At 35.5% G+C, this 27,182-nt stretch overlaps 1 long non-coding RNA gene across 3 annotated transcripts in view; it reads right to left on the bottom strand.

Annotated features, from left to right (window-relative positions):
• Nucleotides 1-25,345, bottom strand: part of LOC128248093 (uncharacterized) — a 92,206-nt gene extending 66,861 nt beyond the window's left edge. Inside the window, exons 1-3 of one of the 3 annotated variants that reach the window (XR_008264352.2) lie at nucleotides 24,789-25,247; nucleotides 13,228-13,339; nucleotides 961-2,781 (exon numbers count right to left, since the gene is read on the bottom strand). This is a non-coding gene — a long non-coding RNA (uncharacterized LOC128248093). Of the gene's footprint in view, nucleotides 1-960; nucleotides 2,782-13,227; nucleotides 13,340-24,788 lie in introns of those variants that run through there. The other 2 variants (XR_016242398.1, XR_016242397.1) reach the window with 2 other exon arrangements.
• Between the last annotated feature and the right edge of the window lie 1,837 nt (nucleotides 25,346-27,182).

Genomic DNA, 27,182 nt, shown 5'->3' with positions numbered 1-27,182 from the left:
GGAAGTGAACTCTTGAAGATTGATAGCGAGTCTCTCATCCAAAAGCAGTTATTTGAAGATATAGCGCTATAGATTAGCGATTGTTTTATTATAAGGGGAATGAAATGTGGATGAAAGTATTCGTGGGAAGCTACACAGACTTTTAAGTAGAATATATCGGTAAATGATATGTGGAATATAATTGAATTATTGATGCAGCAGAGCTGAAATCTATCTCTAAAGTTATAGCAGCAGAGGCACACACAATAACCATATACAGGTTTTTAGCTGTTGTGATTGAATTGCTGGTCACCAGCGTATAGAAATACAATAGTGAACTAATGTTTGATGTGCTTTTCGATGTCACATTCATATAAATATCTGTGATAAACATAAATAATAATTTCATGTGCAGGTAAAATCATAGAAATAAATCTACAATAGTGAGATGATAGTGATTGTGATGTTTCCCTTGTGATGGTTAAGCATATCTATGTATCAATGTAGCAGCTGAATAAACATAGCAAGCATGCACACGCATGCACATGCACACACACACGCGCGCGCGCGCGCGCGCGGCATTAAAGAAATAATTCTGTGAATCATTCAATGAATATAAACACAGATAGGATGACTTCAGAGAACAGTTAAACCCGCAAATACACACAATTGGGAATACAAATTGTACAACGCCATAAGAGAAATATAAAACACTATCGGCAAGTAGTGGCTGAATAAACAGTAACGACACAACATTAAGTTTCGCAATAAACTATAATAATACTTTCTAAAATCATTTTAATTTTGGAGTTATCATAAAACCGTTGATTCATACAATCACCTTGTTTAAACTGGAGTATATTTTCTTAATTTTATTGTACGTGTGGTAAACAACAAAATTCTTACATTCTCTCGATTACTTCTAATTCAAAAGGTCGAGAGTAAATATTAGTCTACTCTTCCACAGTCTGAGTACAAATCTCGATATATGAAAAGTACAATTGACTAAGTTTGTAATATATAGTCATTTAGAGAAGATTTAATTGATTATACATGCTCCATTGTAATATTTGACCTTGTACCTAATCAAAGCAAATCAATATCTTTAAAGAGAAGGAGAGATCAATTCGTTAGAATGCAATAGATTGCAGTTATCAGATGTGAAAGAAAGCTGACAGTTACAACAAACAGAAAACAGCAGAAAATATCCCACTTCTCACAACAAAAACTTACGAAACAAAACAAAATATACTCCAAATAAAAGACCAGCAGAATAAACATGCTATCAGTACAATCTCTTGTCACTAAATGTTCAACAGGAACGAGAATGGATGTGTGGTTAAGAACTTCGTTTAGTAACCACGTAATCCCGGATCAGATTCCAGTGCGCAGCATTTTGGGAAATCCCTTTAAAAGCCAACCCATATCGAAAGGATAAGCTGTAAAGTTGACCTCGGTAAGATTTGAACGCAAAATTAGAACTAATACTGCGAATCATTTTAGCCGATGCTCTGACGACTTTACCAATTTGTATTGGAGCAGAAAAGTAATTTTTATGCACGATTATGGTGCCTACGGAATTCCTTTTATTTTTACGGACAACATACCTTAATCTTAGTTCCATCTGGTCCCCCACAGAACTTAGAATGACGAGAGATCTCCACTCAGCATTCTCGCGCTTTCGAGGGTCAGGTTTATCTTGTATGCTATTGCTCATACGTGAACACACAATCTGTCAGCGGAATTGTAAAATTATGCAAGACATTTCTAAAATTCAGCACGTAAAACATACATTGTATCTATGATTAATGGTGCACTTAGTTATGTTACTAAGTGCAGAAGTGGTAATCTCGAAATGTTGGGGTCTTCAAATAAAATGCTCAGCTTGCATTTAGTAAATTGGAAAGGGAAGATTAAAACAAAAATATTCAGCATGGAATTCTCCAATGTCGTTGCTTAAATTTATTCAAACAAACACACCCCTGACTGAGGTTAATCATTTTTGTAGAGCATTTTTCAGATTTTCTGTTTAGTTTTTTTCTTTGTGTGTGTGTGTGTGTTTGGTAGTGTGATCAAATATTTTTCTGTCTGCTTTTATTTGGTGTTTTTTATAATTGTTATATGAGCTTTTTCTTGTTGGAAATTCACATATTATGCAAAATTTTACATAATTCATTAACTACAGAACCGCTACGAGTAGCAAAATATAAGCAAAAAAAAAATCAACAAAAAAACTCACCACTCAAGCTTAGAATACATAAATATAACTATACAAGTAACAATGAGTTCGCAATTAGACAACTTTAAGCCCGACGATGATATTGATTATAATATAATTTCCATAGTTCTTCGTTGCCTACCATAAACTCGGCATCAAATTCATCATCACTAAATTTAGAAGATGAATTCAAGAAATGTCGGTAGACTTAGGAAAGTTATTGTCTTGAATAAAAAAAATGGTAAATGACTAATAAAGATATTTATAGAACTCGAGCTCTTAACATAAGCAAGCAAGCAAGCAAGCAAGCAAGCAAGCCAGTCAGTCAGTCAGTCAGTCAGTCAGTCAGTCACACACACACACACACACACACACACTAATTTGACTTCTGGAGTCCCTCATTTTCGTTATATATTTAGTATTATGAGTTGGGAGAATCGTCAGTGCATCGAACAAAATGTTTTGAGGCATTTCTTGCGGCTATTTATCTTTTGAGTTCATATTCGGCCGTAGTAGGCTTCGCCTTTCATCCTTTCAGGTTGTATAAGACGGCTGGGATCGATGTAATCGACTGACCCACTCCTCTAAAAAAAAAAAAAAAAAAAAAAAAAACTAAAAATCCATAGAATACACACATATACAAACACATAAACTGGAATATTATATACATACACGCACTTATATATTGAACCCACATTCAAGAGCACACAAACGTGCCTGTGTGTTCATAAAGTTGTAAACAGTTACCCAAGCATTTAACTATTATCTTTGATATAGCGTTATGCATGCTATATGGTTATATGCTATAAGTTTAGTGTTATAACCCTTTTCATATTGAACTATTTTTTTATATAACTTCGTAACAAAATACTTGAAACTAATCTCTTGTGTAATATATTTTACACTCAATGAAATTAAATTGATTTTTCAAAAGATCAAATCCCTCAGAACGCTGCGATACTTTTATAAGTTGTTTTCCTCATTTACTAACCAGTACGCCGCAATACATCGCTATCGTTTGCATTGTTTCAAGTTGTATATGTACCAGCCACCTAAGATATCACGGTAACTGCCTTATATTGCTAATAAGTGGTTCAGTATCTTTTCTGCTATTTGTTGCTGATATTTTGGCAAAGTAATTAGTTTTAAACAATCTTTAATGAACACCAATTTCCGAAGAGAAAAATACTGTTTTTGGATTATAATTGCAATGTATATATCAACTTATTTTGTCAAAATCGCGTTAAAAAAAACGAAAAGAAAAGAAATGCCAACCTGCACTTATCGAATGGATTGAAAACTTCACAGAAGTTATCTCTTGTATGTGGGGTGGTGATGAAATAGCTGAATAGCCATACTGGTTAACTCTATATAGAATTTACACAATTATTAATTGCTGTCCTTGTGTCTAAATTAGAAATACTAAATAGTTTCTAATTTAGACACAAGGACAGCAATTTTGAGGTGAGAGGGGGTGTCGATAACCCCAGTACTTGAATAGTAGTTTAGTTATCCTAGAAGGATGAAAGGTGAAGTTGAATTCGATGGGATTTGAGCTCAGAACATAAAGAGACGGAAGAAATTCTGTAGGAAATCTTTTCCGACGTTTTAACAATTCTGCCTGCTCATCACTATAAGAAATATTAAATTAATAAAATGATGAAAAAAGATTGAAAAGCGGAGAAATTCAAATAAAAAAGAACCGGAAGATATTTGGTAAGTGAACATGCGTAATCCAGGAAAAGGTAAAGGAGACCCGAACCAAAATTCAGTAAAAATAGAAGGGAAATGTAATCTATTTATTTGTCTGTGGGTTTACTGGTTCCCCAATATTTTGAGAAATCAGAAATTTCTAGTTTAGGGCGTGAACATGCATTCATTTTAGATTAAACTGTAACTCTGTGCTAATTTAGCTAATTGGACATTTTACTCAACCAGAAATTTTAACCAAACAGAAACTAGTGGTCAGTGAAGCTGAGTTTTGACATTATGAAGCAAGTGAATATCTGTTCAGACCATTGTTCTCTTGGCTCATTCCCTGGGCACCAAACAAGTCCCTCTCTCCCACCAAAAGCTATGGCTAGATCATCTTAATATTTCTTTCTCGTTTGGCCAGCTATCAAATTGTTTTAGCTTCAACTAAATAGCAGCTTCTAGTTAAGAAAAAAACAATTTGTGTATTTTCGTCTTCCTTTTAAACGGCTGGCCTTCATCTGATGATACATATTTGAGACAGTACAAAATGTTTCATCGACAAGAAAACATGAAAATAGTTAAATGTTTTCAATTATACTTTTTTAAAGCCTAAACGTCGCAATTTATAAAAATTTACAAGTTGATAATTTTACCTGGTATTTTAATAATTCAGGTTTAAGACCTCTTTCTCAGGATATCTATGGAGAAATGTTTGCATTCGTTGATTTCTCTGTTCTGTAGTTCCTGAGAAAGGGGTCCTAAACCTGAAATATTGAAATACCAGATAAAATTATCAGGGTGTTTCATTTCTATAAATTGCATTATTTTTGCTTAAAAATATAATGAAAAGAATGAAATACTTGTTCATTTTCTATAATGCATTTGTACAATATAAATTAATTTATTCATACAATTTATAGTTTCACAAATGCAAAACTGTTTTGATATTTTGTAAGTCAGGATCTGAGATTTTCCATATGGAATTGATGGACAGCTAATCTAAGATTATGCTAGGGGACAATTTCAGCTCAATATGCTGCACCATACGTAGTTACGATGTTAGCTTCCTATAACCCCAGAGCCATGCTGAAGTGACTTCAAGTGTATTTAGAAAAGTTTAGGTAATGTTTTCAACAGCAAACTTCAGTTTCTATAACATGTGTAAATATTATTTTCGAAATCATGAAAGTATATTTCTTTCCTTTTAAGAGATCTGAATGATAAAATACCTTTAGCTATAATTAATATACCATCACACAGTATATTTTATTGTTAAAACAATGTATTTGTAAACTGCAAAATAAAATGTATAATTTAAAAATATTTTAAAAGAATCTAATATTTATGAATATATATATAAGATTCGTGTCAATTTGCAAACTATGATGTATAAAACGATCTCAAGATCTGAGTTCGTTTTATCATCAAGAAAAAAAAAAGAGAAAAAAAAAACTTTCAAAACAATAATTGTTTTTAAATTAAAATTTTAAAATGTTTAATGTTTTCCTAACTATTTTCTGAAATTATTTCAGCTTTCTTTGACATAGACAACTGTTTAGTGTTGGCAAGGGAATTGTGTATAGTTTTATAATCTACATTAATACATAAATCAAAAGGTAGCAACAGAGATTTGCATTATATGAATCTATAATATCGGAGCTGTTTGATCATAAAAGCTAAATTTTTTTGATGGTATGGTTAATGAGATTCGTCATCAAATAATCTTCCTCTCCACAGACGTTGAAAATACAAAATCCAAATAACCGTGAATGTAAAAGTACTAAAAATAATTGTTAGCACATGATATAGATCACTGGATAATGGTATAAAACAGAAGATGCATAAAAATTGTTAAAAATAAGGCTTCAGAAAATAATAACTTTATTGATTTGGCAGTAAATATGTTTAACAGAGAAAATTATCCTTTTGTGTCGGATTATTAACTGACTTAAATCGCTGATGTTGTTTTCTCTGGAGAATACACATAAAGTCTTTCATTTAATGCATTAACTTGTCAGCTTCGGATATGCTTTCGTAGCTATTTGTTAGATTGTTTTGTAAACATTATATATTTGGGTCGTTGAGGAAGAAGGAGAAAGATAAGAGAAGGTGGCTCTGAAGGTTGATTACATACAAATTCAGATGTTATAAACACTCTTTCATAAGAAATATTAAACATCTGTAAAGACTAGAACAGGCCATTTAATTCCTAATTCCTAACTTATATTCTAAAGCCTGAGGGTTTACACACATACATTTTTTATCGTTTGTTTGTTTCATGTACAAGACAGCGGCCATGCTGGTGCACCGTCTTGAATTTTAGTCAAACGAATCAACCCCAGTACATATGATTTTGAAGCCTGATACTTATTCTATTGATTTCTGATTTTTATCCTACGTTTCCCGAACATGGCAGTTAGGCAAACACCGGTTGTTAAGCAGTGGTTACGGACAAAGTCACACACACACACATATGCGGAGAGCTTCTTTCAGTTTCCGTCAACCAAATCCACTCACAAGGCTTTGGTCAGTCTCAGGCTATAGTATAAAACACTTGCAGAAGGTGCCACGAAGTGGGACTGAATCCGAAACTATGTGGTTGGGAAGCAAGTTTCTTACCACACAGCCACACCTGTACACACATATGTCGTCGAGTATATCTTAGGTCATGGCATGTAACCAGTCAAAGTTACCACTGGTTTCACGTCTGCTATTGCACTTGGCAGTAAGTGCGAGTTATCAGACCTGCTGGCCGGAAGCACATAGTATATTTATCTTCAAATGGAGATAATATATACTGACTCATTTCAGCCAAAACTAGAATAGTTCAAGTAAAAGTAACTCCTTTTCCTTAACAAAAAGTGTTTTTAGCTTCGTTCTGTTTTTTTCAACACCAAACTAACCAAAACTGTATATTTATCTCCATTTATAAAGACACCAAGATTCCAACCAACAGGTCTGATGAGACGCATTGCCAAGTGCAACAGCTGACGTAAAACGAATGGTAACATTCAGACCAGTTATTACCATAACCAAAGATATACTACTCGACTACATAAAATATTACTCAAATTTTCTTTTAGAGTGTACTTTCCCCCACCAACTTATGGGCAACTGACCGATATATATATATATATATATATATATATATATATATATACCTAGTATGCTTTCATACCCATGGTTAACAGATAATTTACATCGGTAGTAATAACGGATATTCTTATCCCTTAGACAATTACTCCAACCGCTGACCACACACACACACACACACACACACGCGCGCGCGCGCGCGCGCGAGAAGGTTGAATGTAGATTCGTCTTTTAATTTGGAGGTTTCCAAAAAAGATTTGTAATGTTGATTCTTCACATTTTGCTGGTAGTTTTCAGGCGTAAATTAGCGAATATGAAAATAATACTTGTGTATGATGTGTGGTGAATTTATGGAAAGAAACCCCATAAAACTCAATTTAGTTAAAAATTGGGATCGTTTCGTACAGAGATATAAAAATAATGCAAATTAATGATTGAATTAAATTAAATTATTTGAATAAATTAATCATATATTAATGTACTCTTCAGTGCAGGAAGTATAAACAGAAGTGTTATAATGAACTTGAGAAAGGAAATTAGAGAAGAATAGATTCTAAGAGATTCATATTTATCCTTATGCGAAAGAGATGCGAGTCCTGTTAGATATTCGAGTTATAGTTAATACCTAACTAGACTAATCTCTTTCGCATAAGGATAAATATGAATCTCTTAGATTCTATTGTTCCACTATTTCCTTTCTCAAGTTCACTAAAAATTTTGTTTAGATTTCCTGCACTGAACAGTACATTGATATATAATTAATTTATTTAATTCAATCATGAATGTGAATTATTTTTATATCTCTGTACGAAACGATCGTCTGCATGAATTAAAATTCTCTTATATATTTTAACAACTTGTCTTCTCCATTTTTAACTAAATTGTTGAGTTTTATGGGATTTATTTCTATAAATTCACATCACATCATATATCTCTCTTTACTCTTTTACTTGTTTCAGACATTTAACTGCGGCCATGCTGGAGCATCGCCTTTAGTCGAGCAAATCGACCCAGGACATTCTTTGTAAGCCTAGTACTTATTCTATCGTCTCTTTTGCCGAGCCGCTAAGTTTTGGGGACGTAAGCACACCAGCATCGGTTGTCAAGCGATGTTGGGGGACAAATACAGACACACAAACACACATATACATATACACACCGGGCTTCTTTCAGTTTCCGTCTACCAAATCCACTCACAAGGCTTTGGTTGGTCTGAGGCTATAGTAGAAGACACTTGCCCAAGGTGTCACGCAATGGGGCTGAACCCAGAACCATGTGGTTGGTAAGCAGGCTACTTACCACACAGCCACTCCTGCGCCACACACACATATATATATATATGGTGGTAAATAACTTTATGTAATATACTGGTCTCATATTTTAGCACAAGGCCAGCAATTTTGGGTAGCGTGTAGGTCGATTATAACAACCCCCGTGCGCAATTGGTCCTTATTTTATCAACACTAAAATGATGAAATACAAAGTCGACACCGGCGGCTTTGAGCTGGGAACGTAAAGTCGGATGGAATGTTGTTAAGTATTTTGTCCGGCGCGGCAATGATTCTGCCAGCTCGCTGCCTTAATATAAATAAAACTCTGCCTCTTATTTTATATATTAAATAGAGAAACACCCAGTTACGTGTACATTTATACCAAGGTGACATTACCGCTGGGCTTGTCTCGTTCAGTCTTAAATATAAGTAAATTCTAAATATTTGTAGTTATGTGTTCACAAACTTCTGGCATTTATGGTTAATTTAAAATGCTTCATCGCAGCTGCTATCCTTTCTCATACAGAATTTAAGAACTGTATCTCATCAGATGTCATTAAGTCTCATTCATCTTTTGCGGTCTTCATTTCAAATTCCACATTCTCGTCTCTTCACGTTTCAGTTGTCGAAGTAGATTTCGATTGTGCTGTTGGATATAGGCATTGTTCTAAGTAACGTTTGAATGTCATGAATTGTAATAAAGAAATACTTGTTGTAATTGCTCGCGTTTCTTTGTTGTTGCTGAATTGCTATCTTATAGTTGTTATTTCAGTTTGAAATTTGTGGTTGCATCAGATTATCAAGGATATCTGTTGTTGTTGTTGCTGATTAAGAGAGGAGGATGTGATTACAAAATTTGGTTGTTTTCCTGCAGATCGAGTGACTGTGTTGTAGGAGTTTGATAGAAATTAGAAACAATAATACTTTCTACTATAGACACAAAGCTTGAAATTTCGGGGAAGGGGACCAGTCGATTACAATGACCGCAGTGCTCGACTGGTGCATATCTCATTGACCCCAACAGGATGAAAAGTAAAGTCGACCTTATTTGAACTTAGAACGTAAAGACGGACGAAATGCCGATCAGCATTTTGTCCGGTGTGCTGACAATTCTGCCAACATACTAGGAATAATAATCTTTTCTACTATAAGCAAAAGGCCGGAAATTTGGAGAGAGTGGGGATAGTTGATTACATCGACCCAGTGCACAACTGGTACTTATTTTATCGAATCCGAAAGGATGTAACACAGAGTCAACCTCGGCGGAATTTGAACTCAAAACGCAGCATTTCGCCCGGCGTGCTGATAATTCTGCCAGCTCGCCACCTCAATAATAATTTCAAATTTTGCAACAAGGGCAGTAATTTTCGGGAGGAGAGGATGAGCCGATTACAACACTGGTGTTCAACTGGTACTTATTTTATCGACCCCGAAAGAATGAAAGGCAAAGTCGACTTCGGCGGAGTTTGAACTCAGAACGTAACGATAGACGAAATATCGCTAAGCCTTTCGCTCGACGTACTGACGATCCTGCCAGCTCACCGCCTTAATTATAATAATAAGAGCGCTAGCCTTGACAGCAGTGGGACGTGTTCTTCGCTGCTCTGGCCAATCGGCAGCCGAAGACACAGAAACACTAATACAACACAGCAGAACAACTGAAAAAAAAAAACAACAAAAAACGAAAGCACTATAAAACCGGCATATCTACAATTTCCTGTGAGTATTTTAAATTTCCTTGAAAATAAGTTTAAAAACTTGCATATCTATAGTTTTCTCTGGCCGAACACACAATCGTCTTTAAAAATCTTGAAACTTTAATATCTACAACTTTCTGTGAATATCTATCCTTTCCTTTCTCCCTGAGTATTCGAAAACGTGTACATCTTTTATTGCAAGAACACTACAATTTTCTCTGGTCGGATACACAAACGATCATCTTTAGAAAATTCAAAAAATTTAATAACTACAATTTTCTGTGAAACTTTTACTCTTTTCTCTTTGACTATTCGAATATGTAAACAACTTTTATTGCAACAACTCTATCAAACGCACGATAAAACCAAGGAGATAAGCAACTGCCAATGTATGTCGTCTGATCAATCAGTATCCAAACTGTTGCCATAGTAATGAAGCTAAAGCACGGAGAGTAAAGCCGATTAGCCCAAATTGACCTTAAATTTTCTTCTGTGAATGCGCGCTAAGTTTTAACGTTCTAGATCACATCCACTGTTTACAGCAGTGCTTGGAAGGAAGGTGTGTAGCGTCTGATCGTCACATTCACCATGACAGAGAAAGCTGAGCAGAGAATCTGCATAAAATTTTGTCAACAGCTTAGCAATACCTGCTCAGAGGTCTTCGGAAAGTTTTCATCGTTCTCCAAATAATCAAGGAGATCTTGTGTAACTGAAACCTGAGGGTCATTTTGGTCAGCTGAAAGCAGTTGTGACCCAAACTTGGCAGTTACGCATTTCATACCCAAATCTTCAGTGATAACGGACTGAACTGAACCATAACTAATCTGCACATCTGATAGCTCACGGATGGTGATGTGACGATTTCCCCTCACAGCTGCGATATTTTTCTCAGTTCTGCTGGTTTTTGGTCTCCCGGAACGTTCGTCAATATCGAAATGCTTTCGTCCATCTTGGAGACGTCTGAACCACTCGTACACTTGTGTACGACTCATACACTCCTGTCCATACACTTTCTGCAACACTGCATAAGCCTCTGAACAGGTATCACCATGACAACTTTGTCATGGTCAGTGCGATGATCACACACTACACACCTTCCTTCTAAGCACTGCAAAACCTATATCGGTATATGTATTATTTTTTTTTATCAGTAATTAAAAACAGAAAAGGTGAGTTGGTCCTTTCCAAGGCCAACTTCAGCTCTCTCATTGATCGCTAGTAATAGTAAACACATTTGACTTCTGACTGCAAGGGTGTTACGCTTCTTTTATTTCCTGATTGGACAGAAATACGAAGCTCCACCATCACCACTACTACTACTACTACTACTACTACTACATATGACGTGACAGGGATGGAATTCGGCATCTCGAAGTGTGCAGTACTCACTGTGAAACGGGGGAAAGGGCAGATTATAGGGACATAGAATTGCTAAACGGAGAGAATGGAAGACCGGGATGATGATGGGTACAAGTACCTTGGGATCATGGAGCTGGACAGTATCTTCCACAGAAAAATGAAAGACAAGGTCATCACTGCATATTCGAAGCGCCTCGAACTTCTCTTGAACTCAAAACTCAACTCAAGGAATCTTGTGACTGCCATAAACTATGGGCTGTTGCTGTAGTCTGCTATAGTGCACCCATCCTGAAATGGGACACAAGCGGAGATTAAACAACTCGACCTCACTACCCGAAAGACAATGACAATGAATGGTGCCCTCCACCTTAAGGCGAATGTACACAGGCTCTACATGAAGTAGAGTGAAAGCGTACGTGGGCTGATTAGTGTACAGGAGTGCATCAACAGTGAAAGAAGAAACCTGGCAGAATATTTGGTAAACAGCAAAGAAGACCTCCTACAGTATGCTGTTAATGCAGAGGGATTTACCAAAAGTGGACTTGAGAATGCTCATGAATTCCAACCACGAACAGCCAACGAGAGAGAAGAAACCCTACTCCGCATGGAATTACATGGTCAGTTCCACCGTGAAACTAAAGACCAGAAAGCATCATGGAGGTCGCTCAGCAAGAGTGACAAGAATACTGACAGCTTAATCATCGCTGCCCATGATCAGGCATTGAATACCAACTCAGTGAGAAGAGATATATACCACACAAGTGCAACGAATCTCTGCAGAATGTGTGTATAGACGTTTAGTTGAAGTGTGCGTGGTAGTATTGAGAGCAAATATAATGGGAAGAGGAGGAGAATTGTCGTAAGTAGATAGGAGAAAGGTGAAGAATGGGAGCTCTGTCAGTATATACTGCGAGTAATTTAGTTGTGTAAGCGTTAACTGTCAGTATTTTGGAGTAAGTCACCCATGATGACAGGAATTGACTTGCTTATCAGTTATATTCGTTTAAAGTAACATATGTGTAAAACACGCAAATAGAAAGAAACCTAAGATTTTGGGAGCAAAGATACCAATGAAAATCGGTTATGGCGGTAGGTTACATTTTCGACAAGTTTGTGGATTAAAAATGTTAAAGTGAACTATAAGTTTAGTGTCTGCAAAAAGTGATGAGTTTTGAGTTTCTATTTCGTTAGATTTCGGTAAAAATCACACCTTGTACTTTTCTAACATACAAACTTGGTACTTTAAAAAAAATATATTTTGTTTAGTAGGTTTGGCATTTGTAGAATCTTCTACGAAATGTTAAAATTACTTCATCCGGAAGATGAACGTATCTTTTTGTCTTTTACTTGCTTCAGACATTAGTCTTCGGCCATGCTGGAGCACTGCATTGAAAAATTTAGTCGAATGAATCAATCCTAGTACTTAGGTTTTTGAGCCAGGTACTTACTCTATCGGCCTCTGTCGAATTGTTTAAGTTACAGGGACGTAAACAAACCTACATCGGCTGTCAAGTGATGATGGGACAAATACAGACACGAAAGACATCTATATACCGCAGGCTTCTTTTAGTTTCCGATTACCGGATCCATTCACAAAGCTTTGGTGGGCCCGAGGCTAAAATGGAAGACACTTGCGCAAGGTGTCACGCGGTGGGACCGGATCCGGAACTATGTGGTTGGGAAGCAAACTTCCTACTACACAGCCATACATGCACCTTTAAAGACCTAGAAACATTGATGAGGGATTTGGGGACTTTATTGATGCAATTCAGCTTCAATGATATGAAAGAATGAAGATAAAGGTAAACGTAAAACATAGTGTATTGAATACACGTCTGAAGAACTCGCTTTTTGCACATTTATGCGCGCGCACACTCACAAATATTTACACACACACACACACACATATACATACACGGCTTCTCTTGGTTCTTCTTTGTTTTCCATTGGTTGATTGTCTAAAATACAGGCGATTTGTTCGGCTAAACCCTTTAAGGTAACACCTCAGCATGGCCGCAGTCCAATGACTGAAACGAGTAAAAGATTATATAAATCTGTTTTCAGAGAATATATTCGAAAGTGGTGTTAGATATTTCTAGAATTATTTTCTCTAAATATGCTGAATCACTTTATTCCAATATTTTAACGAGGAGAACGCTTAGCAATCACATTTATGAAATTCTTATTACATTTATAAACGCCACGATAAATATATAAAACTTACTTCAATATAAATTGAACAGTTAATGCAACAAATTTAAGATATTATTGCAATTTCCTATTCTGTCAACGTTGATTCTTGAGTCTATGAAACTAATAAAAACATTATTAAATAGAGAAATTAATATCAGAGCTCTCACTTGCAGTAAATTAGTATGAAAGTCCAGTTTTATTTGATCTGAATTTTCAAAGCAAATGTTTTTATAATAATTGAGAAATAAATAGGATACGATACACAAAAGGAGAAACACTAATTTAGCTATAACATTGTAGCTAATGCTGTTTTATTATAGCTTGGATAAGTAGACACAAAGTTTAGTATTGTTTTGAATCATTATGCTACGTTCATACACCTGTTGTAAAATACACAACTTGTAGTAGATTTAAAATATCAAATAAAAGCGAAATAAAATGGCTAATTTGGTTTGTAGATATCGTTGTACTTTTCGTTGGTTCATTACCAGTCAGTAAGTGACAAGCCAGCAAAATCGTACAATATACCAGTAACTAAACATGTATTCCAGAAAGTCATCATTTCATTGTATGTAGTAGCAGAAAGACCGCCCTCCCGGGCGGGTTTCTGCTACCCTCTTGATATTATTTTCGCATTTGATTCCCAATTCTAATAATTTTTATATTTTACGTCTAATTATTTCTTTGTATAATAGTGATCACTTGCTTAGTAAATATTGCTTTCATTATTTTATCACGGTCATAATCTCTCTCTCTTTTAAACAAATGTCACGGTAGTCCAACAACAGAGGGAGACGCAATTTAAGTTTTACCTTCCCCTCAAAGCAACATAGAGATTACAATTCAGCAGCCCATCTATAAACTTTGCATTGTGTTTGTGTGAGAGAGAGCGAGAGAGAGTGCATTTCAAACAGTGAATGAAATAAACACGAAATGAAAAAATCGTATAAATAAAAGGGCATTATTATAGATGTATACGCCCCCAACTTTGTTGCCTCATAAGATCCAGAAAAATGGATACTTTTTAACAAAATTTTCTACAAATACCGCTTAGATATTGTGGCTTTAGAGTATATAGGGATTTATGGGAAAGAATGTTTCCGAGGGGATGGAGAGGAGTTTTGGAAAATTCACGCAATCTGACTTTTTCCTTCATAACTTTCAGGAAAATGGATATCTTTTAATGGAAGTTTATACAAATCCCTTTCAAACGGCATAGATTACAATTTTAAAGAAATTCGTGGAGGAAATGTTTTCGGGAATTTTCCCTAATTTTTTTTTTAAACAATAGCCTTCGAAATGGGGTTGGTGGGAGGGGGCATCTTCGTACAGAAAAAATTTCGAAAATTGTTTTACAACCCCCTTCCTCATCATCCTACTTCGGACCTATTTTGGCCATTTTTTTTTGCTCTTCAAAACCATGGGAAGAGCATTTTTGGTAAAAGATTAAAAAGATCGTTAATATTTTCAGAGGGAAAAATGGGTAATTTTAGGGCGATTTGGCCGTTGTTTCTAGCACATCCAAAGACAAGCCTCCTCGTTTCTTTATCACTCTCGCATGTGACTTGATCTGAGGTCGTGTGCTGAAACAAAAACAATTGCAGCGTCAACGCTGTAAGCCATTCAAGAACACACAAAACAGTTTCACTTCAACATTTAAATTTCATTTGTGTCAAAAATATTTTCGTCGCTTTGAAACCGCGAGCTGTTCACTGACAAAACTTTAGAAAATGATGTAGCACGAAGCTTTTTCAGTGAACAGGTCACGGTTTCAAAGCACGGTGGGGCTAAACATTTAGATTATAATATATTTTGTTGTTTTTCTTCCACCAATGGACCACGCGTGTGTTACTTCAGCATCACCATTCCATAAAATGTGTTTAATGAGAGAAAAATATTGAAAAAACATCAATACATGTGAGAGTGAAAAGGTAGGGTGGTTTGGGCTGTGCTAGAAACAACAGCGAAACCTCCCTTGAATTGTTCACCATTTCTTTTGAAAATATTTGCAATTTGTGTTTTTTTTTATTTTACCGAAAAGGATCTTCCAGTGGTTTCTAAGTTAAAAAGGAAAATGGCCAAAATCGGTCCGGATAGTTATTATTGTAACAGCCATTACAAAATCACTTAAATATTTTTACAAAAATTATACGGGTATAATGGAATGAATATTTAAATATGCGAGAAATTGGAGTTAAAAAATTCAATAAACTTGATAAATCGAAATTATAGGATTCTTCTTAGAACATGAGTTTGTAGATTGGTCTTCGATAAGGTAAGTTGCAATTGCTGTTATTTTGCTGTTGATTGTTTTAGTGTTCTTTGAACACCCTGTGAATTGTTTTGCTGCCTCACGGCAGATTGTTTACGCTTCCATTCCTCATAGAGAGGGTCGGCCTATTAAATACGATGTCGAACGAAGGCTTAAGCTACTCGGAGCTGTCGTCATCGGAAGAAGAATTACTACGTACTATTGTGAAAATGGATGAGCAAATAGGAAAAAAGAGGAGGAACTTAGCTGAAGTCACGAAGTGTCAAAATGACGAACTCAATCTTGAAAAATTAGAAAATTATAAAAAGATATTGAGTTGTGAAGGATATAACGTTAAATTATCCCCCCCTCCCACAAGAAATAGTAAATGACAAAAAGGAGCGTACGATAGTGTACAAGACTTATTCAGTGGAAACAGGAAAAGTGGACATAATATCGACGACGTAGAGAGAAAGCACTGAGGCCAATCTGGCAAGAGATTACGTATCTTGCCAGAGGTGCCAAATACGGAACGATAGAGATGCGTTTTAGAGAGGTAGTGATAGCAAGGAAGCATTCAGCAACACCGGAAGTCGATGTGGCCTAGATAGCAGCCACTGTCTTACTCGGAAACAAAGAAAAGATAGCGGTTCTCCAGGTCACGAAAACTGAAAGCAGACACTGGAAAAGTCAGACCCTGTATATGATTATCCAGGGGTCGACAGAAACTATCGAGAACCTAACGGAAACGGTTACATTGGATGATTTAATAATGAGGGTCAGAGTGAAGGGCAGGATCCCTCGATGTTTTAAGTGTGACCTGAAAGGTCACATTAGAGCGGACTGCACTTCGTCGCCCAAAAAGCCAGACGAAAAACCCCAGGAAGAACAAATGAGCGAGGAAGAGGCAGTACCACCAACAACGGAGGAAAAAGAAATGAAACGGATAATGAATGGGAGATGACGGGGAAAAAGAAAAAAAGCAAGTCAAATGGATGCAGACTTCCACCCCACAACCACCAACTCCCACCCACATCCTCTTCGTCCTCCCTACATACACCAAACCTCTCCACTCCCCTCTGACAAAAAAAAAATCACATTCATACAAAAACCCCCCAAACTTTCCCGCCTCCGGCAAAAGGAAAAACAGCAATTACGCACTCATGTATGATGATTCGAACAACGAACTTTATGAAGAGATACAAACATGGCCAGATTTAATGGTAGCAGACACAAACGGATGTGACAATATTGAAAGACGGCATTACAAAGAGCAAGAATAATGAAATATAAATACGGATACAAATACTGGAAGGTGGATGTGAAAGGTCAGCATCTCCGTTGAGTTTCATATCTACTAAAAGGAAATATGTTCCTATTGCGTCAGGTGCACATTTTCAGAAGTTAAACTACCCCAGAACTTTTGTAATCTACCCAGGATGACGTTGAATAAATTATTGTAACTTCCGTTCCACGATAAACTTGATATCTTTATAGGCTAACTGAAAGAAATTTTCTTCAAAGTTTCTCTAGCCAAATAAGTTTACAAATAATTGAATAACATTCTGTTTCAATCCAAGTGCCCTCATAGGTTTTAAAATCTGTTATGTCGAAGTGGGCTGTTTTGGATAATTTCCAGTTCCTTTATAAGTCGGTTCGTACAGAAATTCTCATACTTTATCGGAATGACCTTCATGGAGTATTGAAATGATTTGTGCTGTACAAAATATTCAATTTATTGTGAAATACTCCATACTAATTTAATCCAACTTCCGCTAAAAACGAAGACAAAACTTTGAGAAGAATATGACGGGAACACAACGTCAGAGCATTACATATGTATCGTTTACTCCGAGTACTTCAGAATGCAGTTATTAAATCTCTACATATAGGAAAAGACATCCGTTGCACTTAGGGGAGCTGCTAATCTCAGATGGAACGATTTCAACATATTCAAATCAAATTTCCGAGGATACGAGATCTGTATCACAAAGCTTCGTATTGTGTGAGGGAGAGGGCCTCCATGTATTATAGCAGAATCGTGCAAGTATGTACGATGGAAACAACGAATTCACTACCAACAGCATATTCCAACAAACCATAGTAACAATAACAACTAAAAATGCAACAGCAAATGAAAGAGTTCAAGGAATGAAATATATCAACTTCACATAAAGCAAACGGATTTCTAAGAGATTTGATTTATTAACCATACTGTAGACTCACTTTGTATTATAGAAATAACAGTATCCAAAACTGAGTTACTTTCAAAATTAATACTTCATATTTCATGCAGTCTAATAAATCCTAAACAGCTGCGTACAGAGTTTGACAAAGATCATATACACACACACACACACACACAGTCCCCAGAATGATTTCAAAAGTGTTTATATTTATATTTCATTTCCAAAATTCAATAACATCTATGGGGAGAATTCTTTTTTTTTTTACGAACGCAGACCCTTACATTAATATGGTAGTGTGGGAATGCCTCATCATGCTGGAAATAAAACCATTACAAAACACAGTGAATGGCTTGTTTTTAGTCAAAACGTGCCACAAGCATATTTAAACTAGTAATAACATTGCATTTATACATATCACTGCTTAGCGTATCTCTTCAAGGTTTGACATGACAGATTGTTGCAGTAAGTTAAAGTACCATCAAACAGAATTCTTTTGATAAGCCACATCGTAGTGTAACACCTGGTAAATTGACATGATGGTCTTCCGTAATATGCAGATTCTCATATCCCTAGTAAGTGCAAATATGGCGGTTAACTGAGCCATTTAATTTCAATATAGCTTCATCATTCTAAGCAACCTTCTTGTATTTGAGCGATGACCATCTACACATTTTAAGTATCACTCGCGTAACTCTTGATTCCAGATTATCTGCGTTTCATATGTCTTAACATTTATGTATTTTGTTATATATATTTTATATATGTTATATATATTTTATTGCTTTATATATATTTTCTGTATATTATTTTTCTCCCTTTTATAATTGTGTGACTATATACGCGTGTAGTATTTGTATGTATAAGCATATACCAAATGTGTATGTGTGTGCATGTGTACATATGTATGTATATATACGAGTGTAAGGCTGTATCCGTTGTACTTGTCTCCTTCCTTCATACATATATGTATGTATATACGTTTGTATATCTTCAAGTGTAGGTGTGTTTGACAGACAGGAGGGTGCATTTGTGTGTCATATATATATATATATATATATATATATACACACACACACACATACATACACACCCCTACACATACATATGTATACTCAAGTTTTGCGGCGAATGTGAATATATTTTTGCGTATGTTTTTATTTGTATAAACGTCTACATATCGACGCGAGGATGATGTTGACTACGTATTTATACGTGTGTGTATATTTGTACATATCTATGCATATGCGAGGTTTTGTATATCCACGTATGTATGTGCATGTGCATATAGAGATGTGCACATGAACACAATGATGTGTGCATGGGCACATATACGTGTGTATGCGCGTGTATGCAGATATTTGTGTGTATGTTTACATGTGTATAGATATATATATATATGTGTGTATATATGTAGACGTGTGTGTAAGTATGTGTGAAAATATATACACACGTGTGTGCGTATGTGTATGTATGTGTGTACATGTGTGCATATGCAGATTCTATGAACGTTGTTTTACTTTCTCCATGCCTATTGGAGTAACTTTCCTTTATTCAACGGATTTTTCATAGCGTTTTTGTCTTAATAACTGATGAGATGCCGGAGCAGACTTCAACCCCGGCATACGAAACTGAGTTTTATTAATACAACTAACTGATTGTCCTATATCATATTTATAGATAAATTCCTCTATTTACATAATATCGAAGTCTCATTCATTCTTTTGTTATTATTATTATTAATAAATTACCTCACGTATACCGCAACTTTTTCTCTAAAAGCCTATACAGCTTGTTTTAAAAAGTTGCTATAAATGGGTTGAGGACTGCCTCGCAGAAGAATTTAATCTGGACGCCTACAGTATCGATTATTCTATGAAAAACATACCTATACCATCCAGGGAACTATACTCTAAGAAACTATTGGAGAAAATTACATACCTTATTAAGCGTATGAGATAGAAGGCCTTCTTTTACAACGATAAAGAGACCACTACAGAGGACATTTTATGGAATTAAATCAAAAAAATTCCCTCCTAAAATCAAGGATTTAGAAGACTTCGAAACGGACCTACTGAAGCATATAAACAAAATGAAATTTCGTCTTTTTACACTTTCCAACAGAAACTGAACAAAGATATCAAAGGCATAAAAAAGTTTTTAAAAAAACGGCACTTTCTGATAAAACCAATAACTTATATCTTGTAGATAACAGCACATATTCACGACTCCCACATAACAATATTATTAATAATTACACTAAAGCTAGCATCATCGCCGCTAGGCTTACATTATATAAAAAAAATTGAGGTCCTTCCAAAAAATGAGGCCTTTATAACTATTAAAGACCATAAAAAGAACTTTCTATCTAATCCTAAATATAGACTTATTAACCCAGCAAAATCAGAAATTGGTATTATTAGTAAAGAAATTTTAGGAAAAAAAATCAATGCTAAAGCCAAAAATGCAACTAGTTTAGTACAATGGTCCAATAGTATAGAAGTCGTTGACTGGTTTAAAGAAGTTAGGAATAAGAATAAAGCGAGATTCACAATTTGATATTGTAGATTTCTATGCTTCTATCTATAAGGAACTGCTAGATGAAGCCCTCGCCTTCGCAAACGAATTTACAGAGATTAGTATACAAGATAAGAACATAATCTTCCATGCTAGAAAGACATTACTCTTCAGCGAGAACACAGAGTGGGTTAAGTCAACCGACACAGAGGGTGCTTTCGATGCGAGCATGGGGTCATATGATGGAGCAGGTATGTGCGATCTCATTGGACTATTCCTACTCGATACATTGGGAAAAACATTTCCTGGTGTATATTTCGCCATTTACAAAGATGATGCTCTAGCTTTAACTACAAATGCCAATGAACCAGCGCAAGATCGATTAAGGAAGGACATTATCTTCTTGATGAAAACATTCGATCTTAGTATAATAGATACCAACCTGACGGTTGTCAATTTCCTTGATGTATCTTTAGATTTAAATAAGATTGTTTACAAACCCTATAGTTAAGCCTAACGATAGACAGTTATTTTAATGTAGGTTCTTGCCCCCCCCCATAGTGTTTAAGAATTTAGATAAAAACATTAGTAAGAGAATTTCGACCCTCTCCTCTGATATAAACATCTTTAATAATGTTGCCTCAATATATAATGAAGCTCTTAAAGATAGTAGTTTTAGTAAGGAAATAACCTATACACCTGTTATTAGTCCAGAAATAAAAGAAAAGAAAACATAGGAAAAGGAAAATTATCTGTTTCACACCCCCTTACTCTCCCGAAGTAGATATTTCTTATCACTTATAGATAAGAATTTTCCAATTAATCATAAGTATAGGAAGCTCTTTAATAGGCATATTATATATATATATAGATAACATCCTGCAACACATAAAATAAAAAAACATTAATATATAGGAGTGGCTGTGTGTTAAGTAGCTTGGCTACCAGCCACATGGTTGTGGGTTCAGTCCCACTGCGTGGCACCTTGGTCAAGTGTCTTCTACTATAGCCTCGGGCCGACAAAAGCCTTGTGAGTGGATTTAGTAGACGGAAACTGAAAGAAGCCTGTCGTATGTGTGTGTGTGTGTGTGTGTGTGTGTGTGTGTGTGTGTCCCAACTTCGCTTGACAGCCGATGCTGGTGTGTTTACGTCCCCGTAACATAGTGGTTCGGCAAAAGATACCGATAGAATAAGTACTAGGCTTACAAAGAATAAGTCCTGGGGTCGATTTGCTCGACTAAAGGCGGTGCTCCAGCATGGCCGCAGTCAAATGACTGAAACAAGTAAAAGAGTAAAAGAGAGTATATATATTTATAAAAATATATATTTATAAAAATATACATTAAAATATATATATACGTACAGACGCAGCATAAATTTATGTGATTGTAATATGTGTACTAACAAATTTTAAGCGTAAATAGATACATTTTGTGTGTATTAAATATAGCTTTATTTTATATAATTTGTTATAACAATATTTGCCGCTGGTATACAATCATGCACAAGAGAGTTATAAACATGTTTCCATTTACAGAGTGATCTGTACGGTAAAAACTCTTCAATTTCTGCGAAGAGTTTCTCCTATTTTGTTTATCATCAGTTATATTCGTTTAAGGTTAATTCACCTTGGAAAATTGGCGTAGTGTTATTGATGTAGCTGCGATCAATACGGAAAACGTTAAATTAACGAAAAACATTTCATTCTTGAAGTTTACGACTTGTGATTCAAGTGTCGCCGTACCTCCAGCTAAGAAATATAGTTACATGACTATGAATTATCTAGTAGGGTTGTATAAAAGAATGGCTGCAATAGACAATTGCCCGCTGGGTTTGTCAGGAAGGTATAAACCTTGAAAACATAAAAAAAAAAAATTTTATCAAGAAATCAGCGGATGAAGAAATGGTAGTCAAGAAGTTCTTTTAAAAGTTTGATTACTGCTGTGTAATCAATCTTAAGAAAGGCAATCACCAGATTTAGGCAGTAGAACATGACATGACTTGTTCAAATCAATGTTCAAGGAAGGCCATGTTGAAATGAAAAGTGCACCATTTGGTCATGGGCGTAGTTGTTAATTTCCCGCAGGGTTTAGGGTATTTGTGGAAGCTTCAGTTAAATCATTGTTGCACCAAAAACATTTATTTCTTCTGACATTTATATTAGAATTTAAAAAAAATACTTTATGGTTCCGTTTCCCAGCAATTTTAGTTTATGAAATAATCATTAACGCTTCAAGCAGGCCACAGAAATGCCATGTTATTGTTCCGGTTAAGAAGACTAATCTTTAACTGTGTTACGACATTAATTCTAAAGTGACATTCAGAATGATGCTAGTATAGCACTAGTGCAGCAATAATTGGGTACCCTCCCAGCAGTATACTGGATAGACACTATCCCTTAGTGGGTTGTACCCCCAACCCCTAACTCTCTCACGTTATATATATATATATATACACACACACATATAAACGCACGCACACATACATACATACATACATACATACATGCACACACACATATACACGCACACAAACAGCCAGACAGACACACATATACACACATACACACACAGAGACACGCGCAGACACGCATATACACTCGCGCGCACAACGACATACACACGCAAGCACACACTCACACATACACACGCACACGCGTATATTATATTTATATACATGCACACACAAACATCACACATATACAAGTGTTGCACTATAAAGTAGTGTTATATGAAGGAAATGTTTACTCTAGTTTCAGTCATTTGACTGCGGCCATGCTGGAGCACCGCCTTTAGTCGAGCAAATCGACCCCAGGACTTATTCTTTGTAAGCCTAGTTCTTACATACACACACACACACACACACACATATATATATATATATACACACGACGGGCTTCTTTCAGTTTCCGTTGGTAGCAGGGTGGAGAGGGAGCAAGGATGAGCAGCAGAGTGGGAGTGAGGGAGAAAAAGGATAGAGACACCGGGAAAAGGCAGGTTAGTGGGAGAAGAAAGAGATGGAAGTTGTTTTTTTTTTCCAAAATGTATATTTTGAGTATATGCATGTTTATGTAATAATATGTATGTATGTATAAGTGCTGGGACTAAGGAGGATATTAACTCATTTATGGTGAGATAAGCAGAAAAGTGATAAGAGACAATCCTTATACTTACAGTGAACCCAACAAGCTGACTCGTATAAACTTGTGCTTAGAAGGAAAAAGCAAATCACCATTAAAGTTGAGGTAGGCCTCTGAGAGGAATTAGTTTCTCTATATTCTTTACTCAGACAAAATCTGCGCTTTCTACAGCCGCTGAAGTAAGGTCTGCACCTCTCTAGCAGTATCCACTTAATGTTACATTGTGCAGCGTTTTATTTTAATGTCTATATATGCCTCGCAAATGAACTTAGTTTCATATGTCGCAAAATAAAGAAAAAAGACTACAGGGTTATCTCAATCTACTGGAAAAAAATCCCCTTCAAGTACACTTTATTGTTTTAAAATGGGAAATGTACATTAGGATAAGGGCAAAGCAATCAAGGTTGCAATGGTTTTCATCATAGACCTGCTCAGGTGGAGACGATTTCGAATTTAATAATTTCGTTACGAATGGCAGAGAAACTTATGCACCTCATGAGATTTCGCTTTAAAAATATAAAACCTTTTCCTGTAATAAATCAAACTATATTCTTATACACTTTTACAACAGTCTTGTAAGAGATGAACGCCAAATGTAGTTCCAATTTAGTTTTAAAATGAAAATCCATGATTCAGCGAAATCTATATTCTGAAGCAGCAATTAACTCTTTGCCGACTGTTAAAATCCACTAGAAACTAATGCGATTAAAGATACATGAAGATATTTATTTGAACATACTTATTAAAGAGAAAGATTATGTGTGGAAGTTGATGGATAGAATCGAGTTAAAAGTTTTTAGAAGTTTAGTTGAAAAGCGGAAAGTAAATGCAGCATCTACAGAACGTCACTAACCCCCGATGAATAGTTTAATAATTGCATCTGGTTTACTTAGTGATTTCTTTTAAAAGCATAGGTTATAATTATTAAAGTGGCTTTACGGTTAGACCTCGTTTGATATTGGTAGTTTTACCGATAACTTTATTAGTTCTTCGTTAGTGGTTTACAGTGACTAAAGAAAAAGTTGAAATGGTACTGCAAAGGTGAGGAAATCCTGTTTTCTGTCAATATGACGATGTTAATAACAATAATTTTACACATATAAAATAAATATTATGATGAGATGTAATTAATTGTAGTATAATCCGTTCGTATTTTACATAGGCAAGCAAGATGAATAAATAAGCCTTACCTGTAGTGAAGTAGTGAGACATCGAAACCAATATATTACCAGCATAGACAGCAAAAGTATTGCCATGTAATATAATTAATGTTATTTAGTGACGGAATGTTATGTCAGGTATATCCGGAATTAAAATACTTGAAATACAGTGGTTGAAGAATTGTGAAGTTTTAGGTGATTCAGAGAAAATGAAAGTCTACTGAAAATGTTCGCGGGAGAAACATATTATATAAGGTATCCACTTTGGAAGAAGCTCTAATAATTTTGTTATAAGCTTTATATTCGCCAGAATAAATTTTGCGTGGAGGACATCTGCATGGCAAATTAAAGAATAGAAGTAAACTTAATTAAATTTAGAGAGGGAGCTGGTATCATTGTATGATTAAAATTTTCATTTTATAACTACGAGGTTTCAGTTTCAAATCCCCGCTCGGCATTTACGACCGCTAATTTTGTGTCGGCCAAATCGTTGTGAGAGGAAAACGTTTCAACTGCGAATACTCCCGTTTTAGAGAGAAGACTTAATTTGTATCATAGTTTAATACCACCATCTGAAAATTTAAGTGGAGTTCCCTATCTCGAAGGCCTCGAGGAACTAAAAAAAAGAGATCATTGGCTATGTACTTCTATCTCTGATTAAGGCATGAAATAACTCCTTAACCGTATTTAAAAATTGTCCAAAATAAGAATATCATAAATTTAGTTTTTCTCATTTTTTCAAACATTGATAATCTATTTTGATCTCGCATGTTTGCACTCATGCAGATAAATCCAAATACATTCCATTTAACAGCGATATGATTTGTAATTTTAAAAAAATGAAGTCACTATTTCTGTTGGCGAAATTTCACAAGAATTTGGTCGCTCGAAATATTAGTAGAAGTTCAAAGTACTACGCAGCAATGTGAACCCGAGACTTCGTAGTTAAGAAATCAATATTTACAAATTTATGCGATATGTAATTGGTTTCAAATTTTTGGCAGAAGGTCACCAATTTTAAAGGAGAAGGGGATAATCGATTACATCGAACCCAGCACGCAACTAGTGCTTATTTTATCTGCCCCGAAATAATGAAAGGGAATGTCGACCTCAGCGGAATTCGAACTCAGAACATGAAGACGACGAAATTCCACTAAGCGTTTTTCCCGGCGCGGTAACGATTCTGCCATCTCGCTGCCTTTATGCGATGTGTAATTAAACAACAAATAGCCCGTCTTAGCTTGGTCTCTGTCCTTTGACCTGTCCAGCATGGGACGCTCTAGTAGGAGCTTGCACTCTGCTGACATAGTTCTCAGGGTCATTGAGGCATGCAAGCAACCCCATCACAACAAGAACTGGGGCCTTGTGTTGGATGTTTATTTCTTCTTATTCCTTTCTGTCGAAGGGCGTAGACTTGAAACGTAAAAGACTTTTCTATTTTACCCGAGCGTCAAACTAATACACTGGCTTGTTGTTCCTACTCTTGCTATTGTCTTTTGTTTTTCTATAAATTTGAACTGTATGTATGTATGTATGTATGTATGTATGCATGTATGTACGTATGTGTGTGTATATATTGGATCAGATTTTATATAACTATGTAACCGGCATACGCTGTACTTCTCTTTGTCGCAGACTTTAATGTTTTTGTCATTCTTCTGCATAGAATTGATTCACAGCTGTTTTCTTAGTGAATACATTTTGGATAATATCAGAAAATAATTCTATTCATAGGTTCAAACGGTAGAGGAGTCGTAATATTATCACTTCCAAGATAAATTTCAGAAATACCCTGAAATGCATCACCTGTGATGTTTCTAGAGTCTTAGGGATTTTCGGGTACTTCAAAACCAGACCGTTCACACAGTTGATCCATCCAAGACTGATCAAGTCTCAGTTTGCTCCCAGGGACAACAGATCATTAGTCTGCCCTTTTTATTCAAAGTCAACAAATATATATTTTCTTCTGGAATCGTATCGTAAATTTAACCTGGAAATACACCAATATCCTATCAATAATCAGATATCGAAACCTCAAATTTACAAGAAAGGGATATTCTTTACTCTTCTGTAATTGCTATTAGCGGGGCAGTAATATGAAAATATTTCATGACCTAATTTATAGTTTTCATTGTTTGATAAAGTTCACGATGTTTGTCTCAAGTTGAAGCATTCTTTTACACACAGGCCACTAAATACTCTTCTTTGGAAGGTTTTTTTTGTTTAACTTCACACAATTGATGTATCTCTTTCAAACATTCGATAACTTTGTTCCTTGTTCTGAAACTACAAGTTAATTGCATGATATTAATCTGGCGAGAATACCAATTTTCATGTTTGATTTAACTCTTTCCGTAGAACAAAAGAAACATATAAGGCATCTATGTGGTTTCCACTATGAACTATTCTGAATAATACTGAATG

This window comes from Octopus bimaculoides, chromosome 6 (genome assembly GCF_046866305.1).
Source record: "Octopus bimaculoides isolate indiv1 chromosome 6, ASM4686630v1, whole genome shotgun sequence".
NCBI classification, from domain to species: domain Eukaryota; kingdom Metazoa; phylum Mollusca; class Cephalopoda; order Octopoda; family Octopodidae; genus Octopus; species Octopus bimaculoides.
This window is presented reverse-complemented; position numbering and strand designations above follow the sequence as displayed.